This window comes from Haemaphysalis longicornis, unplaced genomic scaffold, assembly GCF_048455015.1.
Source record: "Haemaphysalis longicornis isolate Haplotype H1 unplaced genomic scaffold, Haemaphysalis longicornis Haplotype H1 scaffold_7, whole genome shotgun sequence".
NCBI classification, from domain to species: Eukaryota; Metazoa; Arthropoda; class Arachnida; order Ixodida; family Ixodidae; genus Haemaphysalis; species Haemaphysalis longicornis.
The window spans coordinates 57,697,156-57,706,485 of record NW_027526422.1 but is presented as its reverse complement, the minus strand read 5'-3'; the positions used below and the strand labels follow the sequence as shown (position 1 = coordinate 57,706,485).

The 9,330-nt window shown below is 52.5% G+C and overlaps 1 long non-coding RNA gene across 1 annotated transcript in view; it reads right to left on the bottom strand.

The window, feature by feature from the left end:
• LOC144145730 (uncharacterized) overlaps positions 1–9,330 on the bottom strand; it is a 206,048-nt gene that overhangs the window by 129,017 nt on the left and 67,701 nt on the right. The window lies entirely within an intron of this gene.

Here is a 9,330-nt window from a genome sequence, read left to right as displayed (position 1 = left end):
TTTTGTCGAATGTGGCTGCATACATTTGTTCTTTGCATGTGGCACCGGGCAGCGCATTTCGCTAAGCGAGCTGCACAGCCGTCATTATTATTGGCATTGTGATATTATTGGCTGGAAAGCAAATTGGTGTTGTGGTGTTCTGACAATAAATATTCCCCCTTTGTCGCCGTAGTATGAAACCCTTACCAGACCTTGCATGAGGCGAAAAAAAAAGCTGGTATCAAGCACTGATAACAACCACGACGGTTCATGCGCTCCAGAAAAAGAAAATTGAAATAGAAAAGCGTGCTTTACGTAGGCAGGCCGTACCACGTGACCATATATTTAGCAACTATCTTACTGCTGCATCTTATTGTCGTCTCTTTGTTGGCGTTTTCTCGTTTCGGGCACCGGATTAATTCGACCGCATTGTTATCTGCTGCGCCGTGCTTGCGGCGGTTTCTTCGCTTTCGTTTTTGCGCCTCACGGTACCAAACACGTCAGCACGTACTACCTGCGTCAAATGAAACGCGAACACCAAAATATAAACCAGAACGTGCAAAATTGAAAAGTACTGTTTGTAGAGTTCATATAATGGCAGGCTCTTGGTAAATTTTGAAATCCACATTTCCCAACTTTGTTTTCGTAACTAAGCCACGGTTCATTTTGGCTTGCATGGAAAGAAATCGCGCTATTTGTGTGTTCAGGTTCATATTCTTGTGTTCGCGTTTTATTTGACGCCGTAGTACCTTGGCAGGCACTACAGCTTCCCTAGAATCCCGGGAATGCGGGGCTGACTCACGTGCCATCACGTCCTGATGTAAGGCGCTATTCTACTACTTGTACTTATTCAAATAATACTGTTTCGAAGTTCGGGAAGTGCTCACGTCAGTCGCTCAAAGGTCCCGATTCCTGGCCAATCCACCAACTGGGTATGGACCACGAAGAACGGAATTCAACTGCAAATTTTGTTCTACCGCAGGCGACGTGCGGCGTGCTAACGTATCGGCGCTAACGCAATGATGACCCGCAGAAGCTGCGTGGTTACTAACTCCCTCTTACTTTGCACTCTACTACGCTACCTGTACTCCCTGTCTCCGATAGTGAGGAAACCCCATCTCTTACCCCAACCTCCTTACTCAGCCAAGAGTAGGGGGGGGGGGGGGTCTAGCTGGCCAGCAGCGACTGCTCAGTCCATCGTAGCCTGGTAGAGAGAGTATGGGTCGCCAGTACGGACCAGCGCTTTCCGGACTTCAGGAGTCCCCCCACCCCAATTTACATCGGCGCCTGAAGCTCATGGAAAAAAAGTTTACTCAACCACTAACTCAATCACTTGAACGAAAGGGATACGCATTTTCGAGGTACAGGTCCACGCAGAAGCAAACGAAGCACAGGAGCGGTGGCCAAATTGCTTCGCTGCGCCGTGCAGGAGCAGCGTCGTGAACCAAGTGGGCGCGTTCTGGGGGTTGCTACGATTCAGCTCGCAGCTACCCTCTGCGCGCGCGCTGCAAGTTTGGTGTAGTGCGGGGAAGCCTCGTGTACTTGAAGGCAGAGCCCACCTTCCTCGAACATGCTACGACAGGCATGTTCGTAGTCATGTGTTACCACGCAGAGGCTTGCTGCGGTGACGCACGCGCACAGCAGTTGCAAAATACAAAACCAACTGTTACACGTGCAGAGACTTAAAGGAGTACTGACACGAAATTTTGGTGTTACGTTTTTTTCGCTGCTATGCGTGCATACCGGCCCACTAATCATAGAATGACAGATTAGACGGTCGAGCGCAGCGTAAACATTGATTTACGGCGTCGTTTATTCGTGTCAGTTTCGGTTTCGATAAAACGAACGCCGAGCGGCCGCCATGAGAGGAGGTATCACGTGACGTCATCATTCTTCCGTTCTGGAAGCGCGCGCGAGCGAGCGCACGCGCACGCCCAGACCGGCCGAGGTCTTCGCCGTCCCCATAGGTCAACACCACCTAAATACTGAAGGCCTCTCCACGCCGAAGTGACGTCACAGAAGTGAGATCGCCCTGGTTGTCGGATTCACTGCGCCCGCATGCTTGCCTCGATTTACCTATCTGTTCCTTCGTGTACAAACAGCCCGTAAATTTGAATTTATGGTTAGAAATGTTTTTTAGGCTATACGTTGTAAACATGGGCAATCCAAATCATTTTGTTTCCTCTCTGATACGTAAAATGTGCTTGGACAGAGCTTTGGCTGACCACCTACCAACCACTACCCTTTTTATCAGACGTCTATGTACACAGCACTAAGATTTTTTTGTTTGTTTTCAGGACTTGTCTTTCCCAACAATCGTTACCGATGGTGCAGTTAGCAAATGCACTTATTGCTGATATTACTTCGAGACTGGATGCAGGAAAGAATTTTGTAGTTGACTAATGCTGCGATCTGTAGTATATTTGAATCTAATATATTTGAATGTATTTGTATTTGTATTTGTATTGTATTTGTATTGAATATATTTGAATATGTAGTATATTTGAATCTACGGCTCCATATATTGTGCGATGCGGGCTCTAACGCAAACATTTTGAGGTTTGTAGGCAATGCGGTAAGGGCGGACATAGAAGTGATGTCTGCCCGAACCCCAACACCAGAGTATGCTTTGCCTTCGGCGCCGCGAACCCCAGTGCCGATCATGAACAAGACTGCAAACTCCAGTGCAAACTCTGCGGGGGGCAACACCCGATTGGCACGAAGGAATGCAAGAACAGATATAAGATGCCGTACGTGATCAAGAAGCGGCAGTGGGAGCTCAAGATGGAGGCCTTACAACAACAACAACCGGACCCGGAGAGCTTCCTACCGCTGTGCAGGCCGTCGGTCGACGGTCCCCGCGGGGGGTCGCAACAACGCAATAGCGGTCGCCAGAAAGAAATTAGCAAGAGAGGCAAGAGCGCCAGCCGCCGCCGACAACCATCGCAGTCACGAGAACGCGTCACCTGGGCTGACACAGTCAAAACGCCCATGGCCGCTCCGAGGCAACAACCGGCGCGTACCGCCCCGACCAAACCCCACGACGAGAATAGAGCGGTGACAGCTCTGAGAGCCGAGAACGAGAAGTTGAAACAGAGAATAGCCGAACAAGACACGACCATCAGAGACATCAACGAGAAGCTCACGACGCTGCTAGCAATGCAGCAATAGCTGAAGCAACAACAGCTTCCGCAACTACTGCCACAGCCCGTACGAGAGAGGAAACAGGAGGAGACGACCGAGGACGAACCAGAGCCCGAGACGGATCCCCGCGCCCCCAGAACGACGGAGCCAACTCTCAAGAGACGGGACATTGAGGGAGCCAAGGACCGTAAGCTGGCTGCGCGAATAGACAAACAAGACGACCGACTCGATCGGATGGAGGCATCCGCCAGTCACCAACGACCACCTTACCGCACTCGAGCAAACGGTCCAGCAGATGACAACGACCATGCAGAGCATCGATACCATGATTGCGCAGATGCAAACGCAACTACAGGCGCAACTACAAACATAGATACAAAGCATGGATGCCCAGATCATCACCAAACTGCAGCAGTCATGGACAGGACAACTCGTACAGCAACTACCCCACTGCCAATGAGAGACCTCTTGGTCTGGCACTGGAACTGCAACGGCTTCCCAAACAGAGAGCTGCACTACAACAACACTTACAGCAACTCACCCGGAAGTCAGACGTCATAATGCTTCAAGAAACATACAGCGAAGAGACACCGAAACTCCCGGGCTACCGCTCACATGCCAGCCCGTCGAGTGCACGGGTAACGTCCAAAGGCAAGGACAGGTGAGTCTGCATCTTCGTTCGCAAGGGGATCACCTTCCTCGAGTACGCCCTGATCGGCAACAGCGCCATCGAACACTGCACAGTGGAAGTAATCACAGGCAAGAAGGGGAAAGAAAGCACATTCATGGTGAACGTTTACAACAATCCGGCTCACGGACAGAAAAAGTTTCGGACACTCCTACACAAGGAAGGCAGGATCGCCGGGAACAGCACGCTCATGGTATGCGGGGACTTCAACGCCCCGAACCAAGAATGGGGCTAACACAGAACGACCGTCAAGGAGAGAGAGCTGATGCAAGACGCCACGGACGTGGGGCTGCACCTTATCACGGACCCAGCCGTCCCCACCAGAATCGGCACATTGGTTACGCGGGACACCACCCCGGACCTCATCTTCATCAAGACCAGCGTGAACTCGCGTGACGCTATATGGCGGAACACGGGAATGACCTTGGGCGCTACCACTACATCGGGAAAGTAGTCGTACCACTCTCGGGCCACGGCGGCACAGGCACACTAACGCACCGTATCACAACTGGGACGCGTTTCGGCGGGCCCTCCCCAACGAGCAGCCCGATATAACAAACATCGAGCAATGGACGGACACCGTGGTGAAAACGACAGCGGACACAACCAGGGAGCTCGAGACGGACGAAGGAATAGATATGATAGACAACCGGCTGGCTCACGTACTGGAGGCCAAACAGTCCGTAAAGGCGCGGTGGCAGAAGCAGCACACCAACAGACGTCTCAGGAAGAAGATCGCCAAGCTCAACAAACAGATAGAGGCCCATTGCAGAGTGTTCTGCACACAACAGTGGAACGACGTCTGCAACGAATACGACGGAGAAATGCACAAGGGCAAGACGTGGAACATGCTGTGGCCCCTCCTTGATGAGACTGGGACCAAGGGTTCCCAATTCAACAACCTTGCCAAGACCCTCCACAGGGCCGTCTGTCACCTCGGGGAAGACGAAGTGAGGGAACGACTGGATGCCAAGTACCTACCGATAACCCCTACAGAGGCACACCCGGGCTACCGCGGCAACGACAACGCGACATTAGATAGAGACATTGAAACATGGGAAGTACGAGTGGCCCTGCAGAACCTTAGCAGCAGATCCGCCGCCGGTCCCGACAGGGTGACTAACAGTACACTTAAGAATCTCAACGACGCGGCCATAGAGGCCCTCACGCACTTCTTTCACAAATGTTGGCGAACCGGACGGCTTCCCAAACAGTGGAAGACAGCCAAGACGATTCTGATTTTGAAGCCTGGCAAACCACCAAACATAGAGAACCTCCGACCGATCTCGCTCACTTCGTGCGTGGGAAAGGTCCTCGAGCACGTCCTCATGAACAGGTGGCAGCGCTACTTGGAAGAATCTGAACTCTACCCGAACTCCATCATCGGGTTTCGGAACAAGCTTGGAACACAAGACGCTACGATGCTACTGAAGCCCGAAATCATCGACGACGCAACGGGCACCAGGGACAACAAAGCTATACTCGGACTCGACCTCCAGAGCGCATTCGACAAATTCCGCCACTCCGCAATCCTAGCTCAAGTCTCCCGGCTCAACATGGGTAGTCGGACATACGATTACATCAAAGACTTCCTCACGGGCCGGACCACCAAAATTTGCGTGGGCGACCTGCAACTCCCAGAGAAGCAGCTCGGCAGCGTCGGCACCCCCCATGGATCGGTGATCGGCGTGGCCAACCAACTTGCGGGAGTAGCGGACGTCAGACACACCATCTACGCCGTCGACATCACGTTATGGGTCACAAGAGGAAGCGACGGTCACATAGAAACAACTCTGCAGGAAGCAGTCAACACCATCGAGAAGCAACTGCGCGGGTCCAGACTCGTCTGCTTCCAATCGAAGTCAGAACTGCTCGTGCTCCCGCCGAAAGGAGCGGGCAGGAAAAAGGAGGCATATTGAAGCCACATACGAACGCCCCCGGATAACGATCCGTGCGGAAGGAGGACGAGTAATACCGGAGGTCGACAAGATATGAGTGCTCGAACTGCTTATTGAGCGCAATCGCGTCAACGGCGTGACGGTCACCAAGCTTGCAACGAAGGCGGCCGCATCAATGCGCCTCATCAGGAGGGTATCTCACAGACGAGTGGGAATGAAAGAGGAAAGCCTCACTCGCCTCGTCCAATCCTTCGCAGTCAGCCACGTAGCGTATGTGTCCGCCTTCCACAACTGGCGGCCGTGCGAGCGCACCAAAATTGACGCACCATACGTAAGGCATACAAGACAGTGCTTTGGCTCCTATGGGGTACGAATACCGACAAGTTCATGGCCCTGGGCGTCCACAACACCCTGGAAAAAATAGCCGAAGCGCAGCGAACGGCACAACTCGAGCGACTCTCCTAGACGAGGACTGGGCGGTACATATTACGACACCTAGGCCTTACGCCCACGGCGGACAGGACACAGAGCGAAGTCCCGCTACCGGAAAATATCAGCCGACAGCCCAGTGTCTGCCCGATACCACGGAATATGAACCCCGAGCGCAACAAGGAGCGACGACTAGCAAGAGCCAAAGCCCTCATAGACCACCATGCCAAAGACAACGGCGCCGTCTATGTGGACGCGGCGGACGGAACGTAACGGCGCTTAGGCGGCGGCGGTAGTAGAAGCATCAACGGGAGATACAAGGACTGCGGCGAGCATCCATGCCAGGTCAGCGCACCACGCGGAAGAGGTGGCCATCGCCCTGGCTGTCGCCCTGCACGACGGTGTTGTCGGGAGTATATGCAGAGTTTGCGTAGATCTTGTTTGCAATAACTTCTCCTTTTCTCTGCAGACGTTTTAGAGCTGTGAGGAAACCCACAGGGGAGGATTCCTGGAGACGCTGACGACTGAGGATCTTTGCTTTGCCGTAGTTTTCAGGCCAGGTCACGTCCTGTGGGGGTGGGTCAGAAGAAACCATAGGAGGATGTGAGCGACTCTCCCGGGCAGCCATGTGAGCTAACTGGTTCCCCGTGTCACCCTCGGTGTGCGCCGCGGTCTAAACCAAACGAACGGATACGAATTCTTGCCGTAGTTCCTGAATCTTTCTCAGTATAGTAGTGGCAGTTGTGTTTGGGGAGAAAGAACGATTTCATTCACGAAGTGCTACGTGAGAGTCTGTGATAACGCGTAGTTTGGTTTGAGGAAGTGACATCAATGCATGATTGATTAACGGCAGTTGGCTGAGTTGTATTGGTGAATCACATGAGTGGAAACCCTTTTTTTATAAAATTAAAGATAACTCAAACCCGGTTTTAGGCTATCTCACTTCTCCGTCCCTTCCGCTGCCGACGGATGCGACAAGATCGCCGGCAGAGACGGAGAAGTGAGATGCCATGCGTTAATAGAGAGTTTTAGAATAACGTACGCAACCGTACGTAAACAGTTAGCGAACGCTATTTCTTTGCGTCGTTCTCACTGCGCATGCGCCGTACGTTAAGCCACTTCTGCGTTTAGCGGACGAAAGCCGAGCGGACGCTATTTCGGCGAAATAGCATGGGTACGTGAGGCCGCTTGCGTTTCCAACATGGCGGCAAGCAGCCCGGCAAGCATCCACGATTCCTCTTTTCTGTCGAATTTGCTCCCGATGAACCAAGTTCTTTGCCCCTGTGTTTTTAAATACGTCGAGTGCTTAGCACATCGCCCCTCGCGCAGCTCCGTATCGTCGTGACATCGCTGACTGCCCAAACGAAGCTTTGTAGCCAGGCCAGTGACCGAAGCGGTGTGCGTGTGCGTGCGTGTGCGTGTGTGTGCGTGTGTGTGTGTGTGTGTGCGTGTGTGTGTGTGCGTGCGTGCGTGTGTGCGTGTGTGTGGGTGTGTGTTGTGGGCGCGTTCGCGATGAAATGCGACGTTGTGTTTCTGCGGGTGGACAGTGCTCCCCATTCTCTGGATTATCTTTCTCGAGCGACGTACGACACAACCTCGCATCGGCAAACCGCGCGCGAGGTGAGTGCCGAATTTACGACGGGCAGGAGGAGGAAACCGATCGCCAGTCGATCGCAGTTCAGACTTGCAACGCATGTCGTGACGTTGTGTTCGTTCGAAACGCCTCTCTGGATTGTTTTGAAGTTGAATAAAATGTATGCGTGAAACCCGGGCATTCGGTTCAGGGCGTTCTGTGCGATTGCACGAAATAAGTTCCGCGGTACTTCAACGGTGTCTTCATGGAACATACTCCGGTAAGAGAATATTCATGCCGTGCTGTGGCCGTGTTGCATTCAATACTAACGGGAAAGCGTTTGTTTACAATTGTTTGGATAGTCGTAGACTGTCCAAGCACTCCGGCACTCCGCTCGCAGATCAGCCGGCGAGTCATTTCGCAAAACATTAGACAGATGGCGCCGTATGCATTAGCGTGCCGTAACGCAAAACTTATGAGACGCTCTACTAAAACACCGCTCGCGCTGTTGACGTAGCGGGACGCAAAAATTTAGCGTTTAGCGTACGCAAAGGTAACAAACGCTGTACTAAAACTCTCTAGTGTGAGCTTCCTTAACTACTAGCGCATGCGCAAGGCGCGCACACGGCCGCTGCACGTGCCACGGGCGAAGCATACAGCGGCCCGAGAGATCGTGTGACGCTATCACGTGGCATTCAGCGAGAACACAAGGGGTAAACCTGCAGATGTGCTGGGTGAGTGCACCGTCTGTCTCCCCCGTCTTCGCGTGGGCTCGTAGCTCAATAGGTAAGACAACGTGCTCTTGCTCCGTTTCTCTATTCGTTACAGGTTTGATACTGGCGGTGTCAGTAACCTGTTTTATTTAGTCGCGGGAGTTTTCTGTTGACACGAACGGCCGCTACCGAACCCTTGAGGCTAGGGTAAAAAGAATCGCTCTAAAAAATGCCGCAGCTTGCACTAGGTGTGCAAGACTGGAGAAATGTCGATCAAGCCTCTGTCCACACTGACCAGCGGATCCCAGGAGAGAGGAAGGAGAAAGAGAACGTCCATGCACGTTCCTCGTTAGGCGAGCGGCAACACAAGACTGTCAGCCTTGATATTAACAGCCACTAAGACGTCGTCGCCACCGCCGACGTCTTGGCGTGGATCTAGTGAATATGTTGTGGCCTCCGAGTAATAAATATGTGCTGAGAGAGAGAGAGAGAGAGAGAGAGAGAGAGAGAGAGAGAGAGAGAGAGAGAGAGAGAGAGAGAGAGAGAGAGAGAGAGAGAGAGCTTTAATGAAAACTGAAGAGGTTGGTCCCACAAACGATGGTCTTGCTACTCCTGATGGGGATGAACATGGCGAGACAAATAAAGAAAATAAGGGGTAAAAAGTACGAAGAAAGAATGGTTAAGAGGGAGAATAAAATGAAATAAGGAGCATAAAAAATAATGCCGGATCAGGAAATGTGCCGCGGCCTACATGGGCAATTTTAGCATGCTAAGTTACGAAGCAGCAATGTAGCGAGCAGCGAAATGTCACGCGCGGCAAGCCAACAACGCAGCTAGGTAGGAACTGGGATCCTACAAGTGGCGTGAAAACAATCGCAGCGCCGGCCTCTCCAGTGGTGGCCCTCG